The following is a 17,898-nucleotide window of genomic DNA, read 5'->3' as shown; positions in this document are numbered from 1 at the left end:
GCGCTGTTACAGAAAACCATTCTGTTTTTGATTATTTCTTATATTACCAGCCTCTTGACCGGTCTTCTCCAGGATTTTCCAGCTATGTCTCGTTTCATCTGCTTCTGCCATAGTGCGTGTCAAACATTTGTGTCCGTTCTTTGTGTCTGAATAACAACTGTGATTGTGAGTTCAATGAAGGTATTGAATGGTGCGCCCGCCAACGTCTGCGGCATTTTATAGTGACTTTGTTGGATTGTAAAAGTATTTCGGCTTCCAAGTTTCATGCAACCTTGGAAGGAGATCATAGCGCGGGCTGTTTGTCTATCATCCAGAAAGATTTCTACTCTTGTCGTATAACACACAGCGATCCCAGACACAACAACGTCACTCGTTCCCGGCAGTCGTGCATTTTAAAGGGAGAGACCGGACCGGGACGAGAGACCCATGGGGCATAAGACTGGAGCAAGCTGATCAGAGTTTGCTGTCTCTACCTAGAAATGTTTGAGTAGCAATAATCCCTAGAAAATGTATCCATATAGGCAATTCTCTCTGCTGTTCTGATAGTTTGCTACAATGTATCAGTACAGGTAAAATGTATCAGTCTATTTAGTCCACAGACAATTGTCAAGTTTGAATACAATTGTAGCAAACCCCCTGTTGTGAGAAGTATAAGCTGTTGTTTCCAGCCTCAATTTGTTTCTAGTCACTGACAGCAAGCAGAAATATTGATAATGACAGGGAATTAATACACAAAGTACATGAGAAAGTTGCAGAACTTTTCATTATTTAAAAGTATTAAAGGTACAATTAGAAAACCCCTTGAGTGAAATTGTGCTTTCTACTCCATTCACATCCAAAGATGCATTCAAATTTCTGCTGGCTGTTATAATGAAGCCTCGTGCTGATGGATGGGTACATCCCTAAGAGTTAAAATGAGATCCTACAGTGCACTGCAATCTGTTTTAGTGCATTGTGAGAGATGTAGTCTTTTCTACTACGCAGGTTTCAATCACCCACAAAGGCACTCTGCCAACAGGGGACTGCAGGGAGTTAAAAGGGAATTCAGAGTTAATAGAATGGGGGCATTCGAGACGCACATCTATTAACATATGCACATCTGTGCATTACACAGAAAGCCCATGAGGTGGCGCTACAGGTGAATTGGGGATTTGAATTAATTAAATGATCTCACTTTAAAGGGGTTGTCCTAATTAAAAGAAATCTCATATTCCCTATCAGGGACTTCTGAATTAATAGAGAGGGGGGGGGGGTCATTTGTTCCGGATCCTCATCTCTTGGCCAGACTGGGGAGCTGTTACAAAGAGCGTCTCCCTCTCTCTCTCTCCTGCCCTGCATTACGCAGACTACAAATTGTTATGAATATGCACCGTGTAATGCTCAATTTCCCCTGTGGTGGTGCTGCAGGGAAATAGAACACTCAACAGATTACAGCCGATCACTGGGGTCACAGCAGGAGGTCATTTTTTGATCAGCATATTGTGAGGGGACCCTTCTAAGAAGTAGATATTGTCCAAAGCGGAGAACCTCTTTAAAGGCAATGTCTCTCCCGGTCTAGTACTAGTGGCATGTCTGCAATACTTCCCCATCAGTTCCACTGATGGTGACCACTCTGGCAATCTTCATCAGAAACTGGGCCCACCACCACTGATGACTCATGGCCGCCATATGTGATTACATAGGATCTATATAAAATATGTATTTGTATAGCATGATCACATCACCGCCTGCATATAATGCTGCTCTTATATAACGTAGGGGCCCTATGGGACCTCAAGGGGAAAATGCCCAGTTGCACCTGTTATGTCTGCACTCCCCATAGCTACCTCTCTGGGGTAATAGTCTTCACCCGATTATTCTGTATATAGCAATGAATAGTAAATGACCCCAGAAATCCCCTTACCAGTCGATCTCTGTTCCAAATGTTCCTTGGTTGTCCTGTTCTACGACTTTCCAGGCCTCCCCGGTGATATAGACCAGAGATCTGCTCATACATTTTAATACCTTTTAAGCTGCGCAGTTTAAATCAGGAATAAATCACGAGAACTTGAAGTTTTTATATGAGAACAAAAAAATGCTGATTATAGGACTAAGCTCTGGAGATCTCCTCAGCTGTAAATCAGGCCGGTGCCAGGACCGGCGCGCTACTCCACAGGTTTAAGAAGATCAGGTTTTTCTTTCCTGGCACAATAAATTTTCCGGGGTGAAAACCAATCGTCTCGTCAGGAGCTTCTATGATTTGGTATCTAGTGGTATCTAGCAGGCAGGTCTTATAGATGGCCTTGTTACTTGTCAATCAGTGATGGTTTACTGTTGGGAGGTGGTATAGAAGGTGGCAAGAAAGCAACGCTGGCGTCAGGTGTATACACAAAGGGATAAGAGATCTTGTATTAGCCCTTGGATGGCATTCAACCCAATTAGGTAAACCTCCCTTCACCCCCACCCTAAGATTGGCATCATCCTTGGAGGGAACTGAAAACAAAGGAAGTAGGGGAAGGGCATGGAGTGAAAAGTCCCCTCGCCAAAAATTTTGGAGTTGAAAATGTTGGAGTAGTTTGGAGATAGGCGCCGCCCTAAAGACCAAAGATTCCATCTTACCTCAACACCTTCACTGCAAGTTCAGGAAATGGTTCTTTAAAGGGGGTTTCTGGGATTTACATGAAAATCAGTAACTTAAATGGTATGTCCACTTTGGAAAATTCCATTCAGTTAAAAAAGTCTCAAGACGAAAAGTTGCTAAGTAGGTGTCCCATTGTTGGGACATCCAACGATCAGCAGTAATCTGCGAAATAATGTGTTAGCAAGTGTTCAATTTCCCTGCAGCGCCACCACAGGGGAAATGAAGTATTTCATAGTGAATATTGAAATCAATGGGCTGTCTATGTAATGCACAGATTTGTTGGGTTCCTCAGAGAGAGATGCTGTTTGTAGACGCTCTCAGTGTGAGTTAAAAGATGAGGGTCCTAGACCCCTATATTAACTTGTATTCCTAAAATAGGATTTGAAACCAGACAACTGCTTTAAGAACACACTTCCTTTACACATTATGTAAAGCCTACAATGTAATATAAGCAATGCAGCCACGGATGATATTAGATAGATAGATAGATAGATAGATAGATAGATAGATAGATAGATAGATAGATAGATAGATAGATAGATAGATAGATAGATAGATAGATAGATAGATAGATAGATAGATAGATAGATAGATAGATAGATAGATAGATAGATAGATAGATAGATAGATAGATAGATAGATAGATAGATAGATAGATAGATAGATAGATAGATAGATAGATAGATAGATAGATAGATAGATAGATATGAGATAGATAGATAGATAGATAGATAGATAGATAGATAGATAGATAGATAGATAGATAGATAGATAGATAGATAGATAGATAGATAGATAGATAAAGTGGAGTAAAATGTTAAAATAAATCACTTCTTATCTACTTTGTCTTTTTATTAGTACACTTAAGTCGATATATTGATACCGCTTGTATTTGTTTATTACCTAGGGAAGCACAATATTGTCGCAGTGTGCCTGATAACTGATGTAGGGCGCTCCTTGTAACTAGGAGACACGGAAGCGGTGACGTGGGACTATGGCACCCGTGCTAAATTGTGTTCTCAACCACTAACACAGAAGATGCAATGTAGCTCGTACAGTGGCGGCGCTTCACACAATGAGAAAAACTAGATGGCAGTATCACAAAGTCCTAGAAGTTCAATAGGCCACTGTTCTAGAGCCCAAGTTAATGGTGTAGCCCGATTCTAGAGCCTCAAAGTCAAAGGTGCAACCATTCTAGAACACTAAATTACTCTGTGACTTTTCTAGAACTCCAAAAGTTAGGGTGCCACCATTCTAGAACCCTGAGGTCTATCATTCTTCAGAGTTCTAGAGCCCAAATCCTGGCATGACACTGTTCTGTTCTAGAGGCTGAGATGCCCGTGTGGCGCTAGATGTTGATTTTAGGGTGAGTGATAATGGATGTGGGATTTGCATACATCTGTTATTATTATCTTATAGGCTAAGGATACACTGGGCCTCATTTATCACAGCTACCTAACAGAAAAACTGGTCTTGTTGGCCATAATAACCAATCATATCAAACGTGCAGCCAATCAAACCAATTAACCAATCAAAACTGCAGCTTTTTTTTTTTTTTCCTGGGTCACAACAGTCACTTGCCATACATACTGACATCATGGTATGGCACAGGTTTTTTTAACCAACTTTATTTAAAAACACAGTGAAAACACATGATACATAGGCAAACTGTGATGGGGAAGGGGTAACTCCTTTGTGACTATTTGCTTCCAAATCCAAGCATTGATGTCACCAAGCCGACCCACTTTACAAAATATGGCTAAATGGACACTTCAGTCACTCGAATCAACACACGCGGAAAAATTTATCAAAACAGGTGTAAGGCGCCTTCATGCAACTTTGCATCAAAGCGTAAAAGTCTAATCTAGCCTTAAAAGCACAAAACCTCCTATTCATAAAAGTATAAGATGTGCAGAGTTCGTACTTGCCACTTATGTCTATATCTACATACACATATCCTCACATTATCACCAGAAGTGAAATAAACAAAAATCTCCACTAGTCAGATGCTGATAAGCATTTCCGTCATGACAAGTGTCCTGATTATGTGCAGATGGTTAATAGATGTGTAACTGCTCGTCTTCTCACCCCTGTAGTAGGAAAAAAAAAGACCCCTTAAAGGGAGCACATATCCTCTCTGATCAGTGATCTTTCTTCCTGCTGCAAAGGATCTGCCAGGCACAGCTTCGGGGTTAACGCCCATAGATAATCAGTCTTCACCTGAGTCTATGTCTCTGAGACTGACTCCGGCTGCCACCACTCAGGCTGGCAGGCTTAGGAGTGGGAGAGCCTATCGCAGCCTGGCCAGACGGAGCTAGCTCCCGCCCTCTGTCTATTTATACCTGCCTTTAATGTTCCTCCTTGCTTGTGATTCTTTCCGTGTGGTTTCCTGGCCCAGCTACAGCTCCTACTATTTGATCCTGCTCCATACTGACCCTGGCTTACTGACTACTCTCCTGCTCTGCGTTTGGTACCTCGTGCTCTCCTGGTTTGACTTGGCTCGTTCACCACTCTGGTTGCTCACGGTGTTGCCGTGGGATACTGCCCCTTTCCCTTTGCTTTATATTCCCTTGTATGTTTGTCTCGTGCACTTACTGAGCGTAGGGACCGCCGCCCAGTTGTACCCCGTCGCCTAGGGCGGGTCGTTGCAAGTAGGCAGGGACAGAGTGGCGGGTAGATTAGGGCTCACTTGTTCGTTTCCCTACCCCCGTCGTTACATAATCACAAGCCCATACCTAGTCTACCCTGGTCCCTGTCACTACTATGGACCCCCTTGAGACCCTGGCTCAGCAAATGCAGGGTCTCTCCCTACAGGTCCAGGCCCTGGCTCAGAGTGTCAACCAGCCTGATGCTACCATGGTAGTCCCCCTCACCTCACCTCTTGAACCCCACCTCAAGTTGCCCGACCGGTTCTCAGGGGACCGGGGGGCTTTTCTCTCCTTTCGGGAGAGTTGTTGGCTCTATTTTCGTTTAAAGCCCCACTCCTCAGGTTCTGAGAGCCAGCGGGTGGGTATAATTATGTCCCGGCTCCAGGAAGGGCCCCAAAAATGGGCCTTCTCCTTGGCTCCTGACGCCCCTGAACTTTCCTCCGTTGATCGTTTCTTTTCTGCTCTCGGACTCATTTATGACGAGACCGACAGGACTGCCTTTGCCGAGAGTCAGCTGGTGACCTTACGTCAGGGTAAGAGACCTGTTGAGGAGTATTTTTCTGACTTTAGGAAGTGGTGCGTAGCTTCTCGGTGGAATGACCCTGCCTTAAGGTGCCAGTTTAGGTTGGGTCTGTCGAATGCCCTGAAAGACCTGCTAGTTAGCTATCCCTCTTCTGACTCCCTAGACCAGGTTATGGCTTTAGCGGTACGACTTGACCGACGTCTCAGGGAACGACAACGTGAACGTTTATGTGTTTTCTCCTCCGACTCCCCCATGATGAATCCGAGGTTCCGTTGCTTCGTTCCTCCCCGGGAGACTCAGAGGTACCTATGCAACTCGGGGCCTCCGTGTCCCCCCGTCAACGTAGAGAGTTCCGCAGGAAGAATGGTCTCTGCTTCTATTGTGGGGATGACAAGCATCAAGTGAACAACTGTCCTAAGCGTAAGAATGCAGCCGGAGAACTTCCGCGCCTAAGTGATCATCGGGGAGGTCACTTGGGCGCACAGGTATTTCCCGTAAATATGAAACGTAATAAGATCTTGCTTCCCTTTCAGGTCTCTTTTGGTGGTAGGTCTGCTACCGGCAGTGCCTTCGTGGATTCAGGGTCCTCTGCTAATATTATGTCTGTGGAATTTGCTAGGTCTCTTGCTATGCCTTTGATTGATTTGTTTAAACCGGTCCCGGTAGTGGGTATCGACTCCACTCCTCTTGCTAATGTTTATTTTACACAGCATACCCCTGTTTTTGAACTCCTTGTTGGCTCCATGCATTTGGAGCAGTGCTCTGTACTGTTGATGCAGGGATTATCGTCCGATTTGGTTTTAGGCCTTCCCTGGTTGCAGTTGCATAATCCCACGTTTGACTGGAATACTGGGGAGCTTACCAAATGGGGTAATGAATGTTTGACGTCATGTTTTTCTGTTAATTCTATTTCTCCCCCTGAGGAGGTGAACACGCTACCTGAGTTTGTTCAGGACTTCGCTGATGTTTTCTCTAAGGAGGCCTCCGAAGTGTTACCTCCTCATAGAGAATACGATTGCGCTATCGAATTGGTACCAGGAGCTAAGCTTCCTAAGGGTAGGATATTTAATCTTTCTTGTCCCGAATGTGAAGCCATGAGAGAGTATATCCAGGAATGCCTGGCCAAGGGTTACATTCGCCCCTCTACTTCTCCGGTAGGTGCTGGCTTCTTCTTCGTAGGGAAGAAGGATGGTGGTCTTAGGCCATGCATTGACTACCGTAACCTGAATAAGGTCACTGTAAGGAACCAGTATCCCCTTCCTTTGATTCCTGATCTCTTTAATCAGGTTCAGGGGGCCCAATGGTTCTCTAAGTTTGATCTACGGGGGGGCGTATAACCTTATCCGCATCAAAGAGGGGGATGAGTGGAAGACTGCGTTTAACACGCCCGAAGGTCATTTCGAATACCTCGTCATGCCCTTTGGGTTGTGTAATGCTCCGGCGGTCTTCCAGAATTTCATAAATTAGATTTTGAGAGATTACCTGGGGATATTTCTTGTAGTGTACATTGATGACATACTGGTGTTTTCCAAGGACTGGTCCTCCCACATTGAGCATGTCAGGAAGGTGCTCCAGTTCCTTCGGGAAAACAAACTGTTTGCAAAAAATGTGTGTTTGGGGTACAGGAGATACCATTTTTGGGTCAAATCCTCACTCCTCATGAATTCCGCATGGACCCCGCCAAGGTTCAGGCTGTGGCGGAATGGGTCCAACCTGCCTCCCTGAAGGCGTTACAGTGTTTTTTGGGGTTCGCTAATTATTACAGGAGATTTATTGCTAACTTCTCGGTCATCGCTAAGCCTCTTACGGACCTCACTCGCAAAGGTGCTGATCTCCTCCACTGGCCTCCTGAGGCTGTCCAGGCTTTTGAGGTCCTTAAGAAGTGCTTTATCTCGGCCCCGGTGCTGGTTCAGCCCAACCAAATGGAGCCATTTATCGTGGAAGTTGACGCATCCGAGGTGGGAGTGGGGGCTGTCTTGTCCCAGGGTACCAGGTCCCTCACCCATCTCCGCCCCTGTGCCTACTTCTCCAGGAAGTTTTCGCCCACTGAGAGTGACTATGATATTGGCAACCGCAAACTCTTAGCCATTAAATGGGCATTTGAAGAGTGGCGCCACTTCCTGGAGGGGGCTAGGCACCAGGTAACGGTCCTTACCGACCACAAGAATCTGGTTTTCCTAGAATCTGCCCGGAGGCTAAACCCGAGACAAGCTCGATGGGCGCTATTTTTTACCAGATTCAACTTTTTGGTTACCTATAGGGCTGGGTCTAAAAATATTAAGGCCGATGCACTGTCGCATAGCTTCATGGCCAGCCCTCCTTCGGAGGAAGATCCTGCTTGTATTTTGCCTCCCGGTATAATCATTTCTTCTATTGATTCTGATTTAGTCTCTGAAATTGCGGCTGATCAAGGTTCAGCTCCCGGGAACCTTCCTGAGGACAAGCTGTTTGTTCCCCTGCAATACCGGCTAAGGGTACTTAGGGAAAATCATGACTCCGCACTATCTGGTCATCCAGGCATCCTGGGTACCAAACACCTCATTGCCAGAAACTATTGGTGGCCTGGGTTGCCTAAAGACGTTAAGGCCTACATCGCCGCTTGTGAGGTTTGTGCTAGGTCTAAAACTCCCAGGTCCCGACCAGCGGGCTTACTACATTCGTTGCCCATTCCCCAGAGACCCTGGACACATATCTCCATGGATTTTATCACCGATTTGCCTCCATCCCAAGGCAAGTCGGTGGTGTGGGTGGTAGTAGACCGCGTCAGTAAGATGTGCCACTTTGTGCCCCTCAAGAAACTACCCAATGCCAAGACGTTAGCTACCTTGTTTGTCAAACACATCCTGCGTCTCCATGGGGTCCCTGTCAATATTGTTTCGGACAGAGGGGTACAATTTGTTTCTTTGTTTTGGAGAGCCTTCTGTAAAAAGTTGGAGATTGATCTGTCCTTCTCCTCTGCCTTCCATCCTGAAACCAATGGCCAAACGGAGAGGACTAATCAATCTCTAGAACAATATTTAAGGTGTTTTATCTCTGACTGTCAATATGATTGGGTCTCATTCATTCCCCTCGCTGAATTTTCCCTTAATAACCGGGTCAGTAACTCGTCAGGGGTCTCCCCCTTTTTCTGTAATTTTGGGTTTTATCCACGGTTCTCCTCCGTTTCACCTGGTAGTTCCAACAATCCCGAGGTAGAGGTCGTTCATCGGGAACTGTGCACAGTCTGGGTCCAGGTTCAGAAGAACCTAGAGGCGTCCCAGAGCGTACAAAAAACTCAGGCTGATAGAAAACGTTCTGCTAACCCCTTGTTTATGGTCGGGGATCTGGTGTGGTTATAGTCTAGGAACTTGCGTCTTAAGGTCCCGTCCAAGAAGTTTGCTCCCCGGTTTATTGGGCCGTATAAGGTCATTGAAGTCCTCAATCCTGTCTCCTTCCGGCTGGAGTTACCCCCATCTTTTCGTATACACGAATTGTTTCATGCCTCCCTCCTTAAACGCTGCTCCCCGTCCTTGGCTCCCTCGAGGAAACCTCCTGTTCCCGTTCTCACCCCTGAGGAAGTGGAATTCGAGGTGGCCAAGATTGTGGACAGCAAGATGGTCCAAGGCTCCCTCCAGTACCTGGTCCATTGGAGAGGATACAGGCCTGAGGAGAGGACTTGGGTACCCGCCCGGGATGTTCACGCTGGGGTATTGGTCAGGAAGTTCCACCTTCGTTTCCCCAATAAACCAGGTCCACTTAGAAAGGGTCCGGTGGCCCCTCATAAAAGGGGGGGTACTGTAAAGGATCTGCCAGGCACAGCTTCGGGGTTAACGCCCATAGATAATCAGTCTTCACCTGAGTCTATGTCTCTGAGACTGACTCCAGCTGCCACCACTCAGGCTGGCAGGCTTAGGAGTGGGAGAGCCTATCGCAGCTGGGCCAGACTCATCTAGCTCCCGCCCTCTGTCTATTTATCCCTGCCTTTCCTCTTCCTCCTTGCTTGTGATTCTTTCCGTGTGGTTTCCTGGCCCAGCTACAGCTCCTACTATTTGATCCTGCTCCATACTGACCCTGGCTTACTGACTACTCTCCTGCTCTGCGTTTGGTATCTCGTGCTCTCCTGGTTTGACTTGGCTCGTTCACCACTCTGGTTGCTCACGGTGTTGCCGTGGGCAACTGCCCCTTTCCCTTTGCTTTGTATTCCCTTGTATGTTTGTCTCGTGCACTTACTGAGCGTAGGGACCGCCACCCAGTTGTACCCCGTCGCCTAGGGCGGGTCGTTGCAAGTAGGCAGGGACAGAGTGGCGGGTAGATTAGGGCTCACTTGTTTGTTTCCCTACCCCCGTCGTTACACCTGCTCTCACTTTCAGCTCCCCCTCCTTCTCCTCCCCTACACAGACACAGAACCAGGAGGTAAAACTATTCGTCCTGCTCCTCAACTTCAAATGAGGCAATCGTTGAAAGATTTGACATGTTACATAGGTTCTGTAATGTCCGCGGTCGCTGACCACAAACTCCTTCCATCCTGTCGACGACATTCTCTCAAGAGATGTATGCACATACGGCCGTCCTGCTCCACAGTGACCACCAGGGTGTGCTCACGAGCTCAGTCTAGACTTGATAAGCCAGAGCGCATGCATGTTGGTGATTGAGCTAATTGGTCCAGAGCACCCTGGGCTATAAGAAGGTCCCAGCCCCATCCTCCCACACCTGAGCTTTGTTTTCGGTATTCCTAGTCTGTCTTGCAAATGGTCCCCTAGTGTTTCCTGCTCCCAGTGTTTCCTGTTCCTGTAACCTGTATCCTGATCTAGTGCCGTGCTTAGCTGTAGCCGTGCTGTGCTGTATACCACGCCTGTCCTGCTTCTCCACGCCTGACATCTACCTGTTGCTTAGTTCCTGGCAAGCCTGCCTTGCTACTGTCCGAGCTGCCACAGGTACCCTATATAACTATAGACTTTGACCTGCGCCCTGTTGGCCAGCTGCCATACCGCCAAGGCGGTACGGCCCAGTGGGTCCACGAACCCTACGTGACAGGTTCTTGGTTGTGAAAGAATGAATGTATCTGGGGTGCAAACAGTATGCGAACATCGATAAATGGAGCAAAACAAAACATTCTATCCCGAGAGGACTTCTCATGGGATTAGCAGAGCTCGATGTAACTAGGGGAACATTGGTATAAATATATATTTAGGATGATGTTTAATTTTGAGTATCCACTTTTTCCCCAGCTGTCAAAATGTGTCTAGCAATCTGCAGCAATATTCATCATCATACGTATGAAGAGAACTTGAGGCCTGCCAGGGAATGCAGTAAAACAGGAAATCTGCTGGACTCCGAGCAGCTGCCTTTTGGCTGCCATCTTGCACTCGTAGCAAAAAATACTCTGCATGAGAAACCCAAAATGTGAATTTTTTAAAGTGTCCGCTTGACTGGGAACTCCAGTCATCTGCTCAGCTCCGGACAATCTGCAGTACTACCTGATCCTCCACATCCCATATAGTCATTCCAGAACAGGCCGAACTGCCGGCTCAGCCATAGGGGTAGGTCCGCATGACTTGGTTAGATAAAAGGGGTCACATGTGCAGTCAGAAGGATACGGGGTTATCAGCAATAGTGGTGCAGGGGATCATGGAACTGGTCTGGCGTTGGCGCGCAGGAGCAGGATTTTACTTGTGTCTGGTTGCCAACTCAGGTGGGATTACTGTCAGCCCCTGTATCCAGACATTTGAGGTGCTCGCGTCCACCTACTTGCCTCTCCCCAAGATAATGCCTAGGATCCGCAACTACGTCCACAAGGGCCAGGGCTTTTCTACTCTTCCTAAATCTGCGGTGGGGTCCTCTGTCGAAGGTCCTGTTTAAGGACCCTACAGTCACCCCGAGAATGAATCAACGTCCCAAGGTTCAACTCAGGGATGCTGCCATGTCTGTGACGCAAAGGGAGGGTGGGCAGTGCTCAAACGTCCACATCCACGTTGAGCTGCAGGCCATCCTGTGGTCAGGTCTGTGGTAATGGGAGAGAGTCTCCTTGGTTGAGTAGTCAGGACTATCCTTGTCGGGATGCCCACAGACAACGCGGAAGAAGGAGAGGTCAATGAGCACTGCGGTATCATCTGTCTCCGGCTTGAGGGACCACAACTCCTACGCGGCCTGTTGAGTTTCATCTGCTTCTTCCTGTCGCAACTGTCTGGGGTGGCTGGTATAGGATTCTTCCTGGGGGCTAGTGGTTCCTTCTCAGATGGGGCCCCCTGGGGCAACAGTAATGGGGATGGCTTGTGTGACCAAGCGGGATATTTGCGGGCCTTTCTGAGGTTTTTGGGAGCGAAGAGGTTTGACTGTTCCGCATGGCGTCTCTCCTGTTTCAGCGTACACGGTAGCGGGGGTTCTGGGAGTAGGTTAACACCTGACTTGGGTGGTTGTTCCACTGGTTGGATGGGATGTGGTGACCGTTGTCTGTGCAAACTGATTTTGCTAAGGATGGAAAGGGCATATGGCTTGATGATGGGGCCAGGGGTGAGGGTTATGTATGATTTGAGGGCTATTTAGGGGCAACATCTTAAACAGTTTAGGGACAGGAAATAGAAGGACGAATATGTTGATATATTTTCTCTCCTGCCTTTAGAAATTTTTACTTGAATAAGAGGAAGAGGGACGAGAACAAAAATGAGGAGGCGATAAAATTTAGGTACTGGCAATTGCCAATTGTCTACAAGCGTTTTTGCAATTCTGGCAAGCGTTATAGGTAAAAAAGTGCTTCGACATTGTTCGGACATTTTTTGCTATATGGATTGAATGGTCGAGGTGTAGAGGAGTATTGTAGACAAGGGGTTTGATGGTGACTGCTCTGCAGGATGGTTGGCGCAGGAGATAACCCACAAGCACAGTACAGTTCTTCCAACTCAACTCACCTTTACTCCGAAAAGGAACTTAAAACGTGGCGGTTACCCACGAAGGCAAAATATGATTGTTGGTTCCACAATATTAACAATTCATAGTAACAAATAACTATGAACAGCGGTTGGCTGCCCCTTTACATGCCCTGTCACAGTCCCTGGCAGTGGCTTGTCAGCGCTACGCGCACAGACGGCTTTAGTAGGGATTGGATGGTTCTCATTCTGCACGGTACCTCCTTGGGTCTCTGACACTCTCTTACTGGCGGTGGCCCTCTGCAGCCAATCTGTCCTAGCCTAATCCTCACAACTCCCGCTCAAGATTGCAGCCTTCGGCCTCAGTCAGTTGGTCTATCAGGGATCGTCTCATACTACCGCGGATCGTGGGCACTGCTACAGATTTTGCACTTGAGCCCAGGAGCTTCATGTTGCGTCTCAGCAGATCAGACTCGCTAAACAAATACATACTCCCTAAATAAATACAGACCTCAGACCAGACCCCTTAAATAAATACAGACATCAAAACAGACCCCTACAACAACTATAGACCCAAGACCAGTCCCCTAAGCAAATAAAGACCCCCTAAACTAATACAAATCTTAGACCCACTAACTACAGACCCCTCAAATAATATAGACCTCAGAGCAGACTTGCAGGTACTCACCTCTCCCATACTTACCAACATTTAATCCCCCAAATTTTAAGTCCCACCCGGGCACGGCCCCAAACAATTGGAAACACCCACTTGTCATGAAAATTTGCATAAATCGCTTCCCTTTGCCAGTCCAGTTCACGGGGTTGTCTCGCCAAAGTCGAGACTGTTGGCAAGGATGCTCTCCCTGTTCCTGTAGCTCTCTTGACTCCTGGCCACCACCTTTGGACAATGTCCTAACACCGGTCCCCGGCGTCAGGGTATTGTCTGCGGCGGTTCCGGGAGTGGAGAGCACTGCATGAACGCGGACAAGTACGTTTATTTCAAAGCAGATGTTGCACCCGGTATATGTGTCTTCTCTGGCGGGAATCCGGTAGGCCTCTCCTTTTTTCTGGAGCCTCCCAGTATGTTGCATCCACTAGTCCCCCAATATTTAATGTATTTAGTCAAGAACCCCCTGTCCCTAGCGTTATAGAATATGTCATATCATTGTATAAAGGCTTTTAATCAGTTTGTACTCTCTTATATAAAGACAAGAACAACCATCATCCGCATTAACGCAGGAAGCGCCACTCTTCCGACCGTCCTAGAATATGTCGCAACTATGTTAAGCAGCTAATTTCCCTGACTACATAATGATGAACTAATTATACACACAACGTCTTATCGGTAATGACTTTATTGCTTTCTGAGCCCTGCAAGCAGAAACTATTAATATGTTGAGAAAATTAAAATAAAAGAAAAAAAATGGAAAATGTAAATAGAGAAATTATTCCAAAAAGTTCTAAGCAAATAGCGGCAAAAAAATGGAATCCAAGTTAATTTCCCTACCTGTATGTTTTTGGAGTGTGGGAGGAAATGGGAGAACTTGGAAGAAACCACCGCAAACACGGGGAGAACATATAAACTTGCAGATGTTCCCTTTGGTTGGACTTGAATCCAGGACCCTGGGGCTGCAGGGCAACAGTGCTTAATTTTTTTTCTAAATAAACACCCCCCATCTTGTCACCAGTTGTAGTTTTCGGTGACATTGATGTTACATGGTTTCGTTGGATCTTGTTCATGAAGTAATATAATCTGTATATGTCACCACTTCCTCCAAGACCTCCTGATGGCACCAAAAGGGGAAGTGTAAGTATAAGACTACGGTTTAGATATTACCGATACTAGATCAGGTGGGACTTTCAAATGTCATAAGAAATCCCAAAGGAACTTTGGTTAGGCAGATGTTACAATGTAAGGGTATATGAGATTTAAAAAAAAAAATATCTACTTTTTTTTAAATTAAGGAAACAGCGCCACTTTTGTTCTTTGGCTGTGTGTGGTATTGCAGTTCAGCCCTATTTATTTCAACAGGGCTGAGCTGCAATACCACATTTAGCCAATGGACAAGAGTGGCGCTGGCGCTCTTTCTGACCATTTTTCTAAACTCATAAACCCTTATAACTCAACAGCTTGTTAGAAATATAAGGCTATGTTCAGGGCTGTACGCTGCGTAAAAGAAGACAGAGTATCCGCCCTGTGCGCCGTGAGGAATTCCGGACAAATTGTGGTGCAGTTTTTCAGTCCACTACGAAAAACCTGCACTAAAAAAAATGGATACTTTCCATGGTGAAGCGTCCCTCCGACGTCTTGACGTTCTGCAGCCCTGGGATGACGTTTCATCGCATGTGACCGTTGCAGCCTGTGTTTTGCTGCAGTGGTCACATGGGATAAAACATCGCCCCAGGAGCCTGGACGAAGAAACACAGAATTTTAGGTAAGTATAAGATTTTTTTTTTTGAGTTTTGCTGAAAATCGCTGCTTTTCCGCCGCAAATAAAACTGCAACATCTGCTATTTGTTGCGGTTTTTACCACCCCATTGAATTCATGCGATTACGCAAATACAAATGTCATGCTGCGGATTAAGAAAACGTACCGCAGGTCAATTTCTGAGCGTTTTTTCCGCTCAGAATTTACGCAGCTATTGTATTATGCTGCAGATTTTCCGCAACTAAATCCATTGTGGAAAATCCGCACTACGTGTGAACTGACCCTAAGATTCAGTAAATAAGTGACCCAGCTATTTAAGGAGTCACTTATCATGATGTTGTATCACTAAAAAGGTTTTCCAGTTGTATGTACATGAAGCTTAATCATTGTATAAAGATACGTTCTGCAATTTTCTAATGTACTTTGTCAGCATTTTCATGATACCTGCTTCCTGTCAGTGAATAGAAATCTTTTTATTCACACCCAAAGGCTTAAAATCTGCACACACCTAATACTCCTTACAGCTGAGGGTTTACTACAATTGCATCCAGTACAGACAATTCTCTGCCACCCAAAGAGTTTGGACTCCGGACTGATACATTTTACCTGCAGTGCTACACTGTAGCAAACTATCTGAACAGTGAGAGATGTGTGTTGTAGGTGTATTTATCTCATAGAGGATTCTCTAGACTGGATATATTGTAACAAACCTTCATCTGTGAGAAGTATTAGGTCAGTACAGGTTTGCAGCCTCTAGAGGAAATTATTTAAAAAAATTCCATTCACTGACAAGCAGAAATATGTAAAAAAGGAATTGAAACACAATGTATATAAGATAAGTACACTATAGAGTCACCCAGCTTTCCGAGAAACAGAAGAGAAAGGACATTTTATATTAAGAGGTGAATGTTTGACTTTCCCAGAATTGATCTTTTAATTAAATAAATTGTCCACCATTTAATATTATGTGATTTTTAGCTTAATTCTTAATATATATTTATAGCTATCGGAGCTCTGTTCTTCTGATACACAGCTCCAAATCCCATGCATGGAAATAGAGTTAAATAATTACAATTCTGGCACCACTAGGGGGAACTGAGGAGCTTACTGCATACTGTGTTATCATTGAATTCAATGTATAAACAGTATGCCGTAAACTCCTAAGCTCCCTCTAGTGGTGGTAGAATATAATCCTTCAACTATATGACTATGCAATGGATTTGGAGCTGTGTAATAGGAAAACAAAGCTCCGACCGCTATAAAGATATATTAAGAAATTAGTCAGCACAGGAGTTTGGACCTATCTAGAAAAAAATAATCATTTTTATATATATATAGTGTTTTTTAGTGGATATTCCCTTTAACCCCTGAGTCTGCTCCATAAGATCCGCGTGTCGGCGGTATGTTACCGCCGACACTTCACCGCAACTAGCGGGATCCCGCTAGTTTAAGCCCTTGTTTAACCCCTCAGCTGCTGCGGTCAATGGCGACCACAGCATCTAAGCTGTTAGAAGGAGGGGGCAGCGCGATCGCAGGGTGCCGATAGGCGTCATGAGAGCTTGGATGCCTAATAAAGGCCCCCCAGGTCTGCCATGTTTGTGCCACTATTAAGCTTAATAGGAGCCTGTAAAAACAATACAGCAGTATGTCATGCAAGTGCATATATCCCCGGATCAATTCCCCTGGGGGGGACTAATAAAAAGAAGAAAAACACAGGTAAATAAAGTTTTTTCTAATGTACCAAAAATAAGCTTTTTCCCATTTGAAAGAAATTTTCCACATTTTTTCCATTTTCAAAATTAACATAACGGGTTTTGCCACGTCCGTAATGTTTAAACTATTCCAATATAACGTTATTTAACCCGCACGGCGAACACAGTAAAAAAAAAATTAATTAAGACGCCAGAATCGCTGTTTTTTGGGCACCTCATCTCCCACAAAAGATGGAATAAAAAATTATCAAAAAGTCCCATGCACCCCATAATAATACCAATAAAAACTTCAGCTCGCCGCGCAAAAAACAAGCCCTCACAATAAAAATGCCTGGCTCTCAGAATGTGGCGACACAAAACTAATTTTATTTTGAACGATTAGTTATTTTTTTGTAAAAGTAGTAAAACGTAAAAAATCGATATAAATTTGGTATCGCCGTAATCGTGTTGATCCGCAGAATAAAGTCAATATGACGATCTTACCGCACGGTGAACGCCATAAAAACGAAACCCAAAAATCAATGGAGGAACCGCTGTTTTTTTTTTTCCATTCCACCCCACAAATAATTTTTCTCCAGTTTCCCAGTACATTATATGGTACAATAAATGGCGCCGTGAAAAACTGCAACTCGTCCCGCAATAAACAAGTCCTCATACGGCTATATCGACGGAAAATCAAAAAGTTCTGGCTTTTGGAAGGTGGGGAGAAAAAATCAAAAATGAAGAAACGAAAAAAAAAAATGACTGCGGAGGGAAGGGGTTAAACTTACTGAGTGTTTTGCAGTTGTTCTTCACGTGACATTTTCGGAAGCTCTTGTCACACTTCCACCAGTCCGGGCTCCTTCCCTCACAGCTATAAACTGAGTGTCGCAGTCTCAGCTTCTCTGGAGCGCGCTGTGATGTAGAGACGCTGAGGTCAGCCGTTTATTACAAGAGAGAAATAATATCTGGTTATATTGCAACTAGTTCACATGAAACTATTAACCTTTCATTTCCAAACCCCCAACCTGAAAATAATAAACTTATCACACTGACACTTAAAGGAATACTCCGTGCAAAACGAATACACTGCAGTTAAGCCTAGTGCAGGGGGCGGAGCATGACACAAGAATTCAAAGAACACC

This window comes from Rhinoderma darwinii, chromosome 3 (genome assembly GCF_050947455.1).
Source record: "Rhinoderma darwinii isolate aRhiDar2 chromosome 3, aRhiDar2.hap1, whole genome shotgun sequence".
NCBI lineage: Eukaryota > Metazoa > Chordata > Amphibia > Anura > Rhinodermatidae > Rhinoderma > Rhinoderma darwinii.
Note: the sequence above shows the minus strand (reverse complement) of the source record.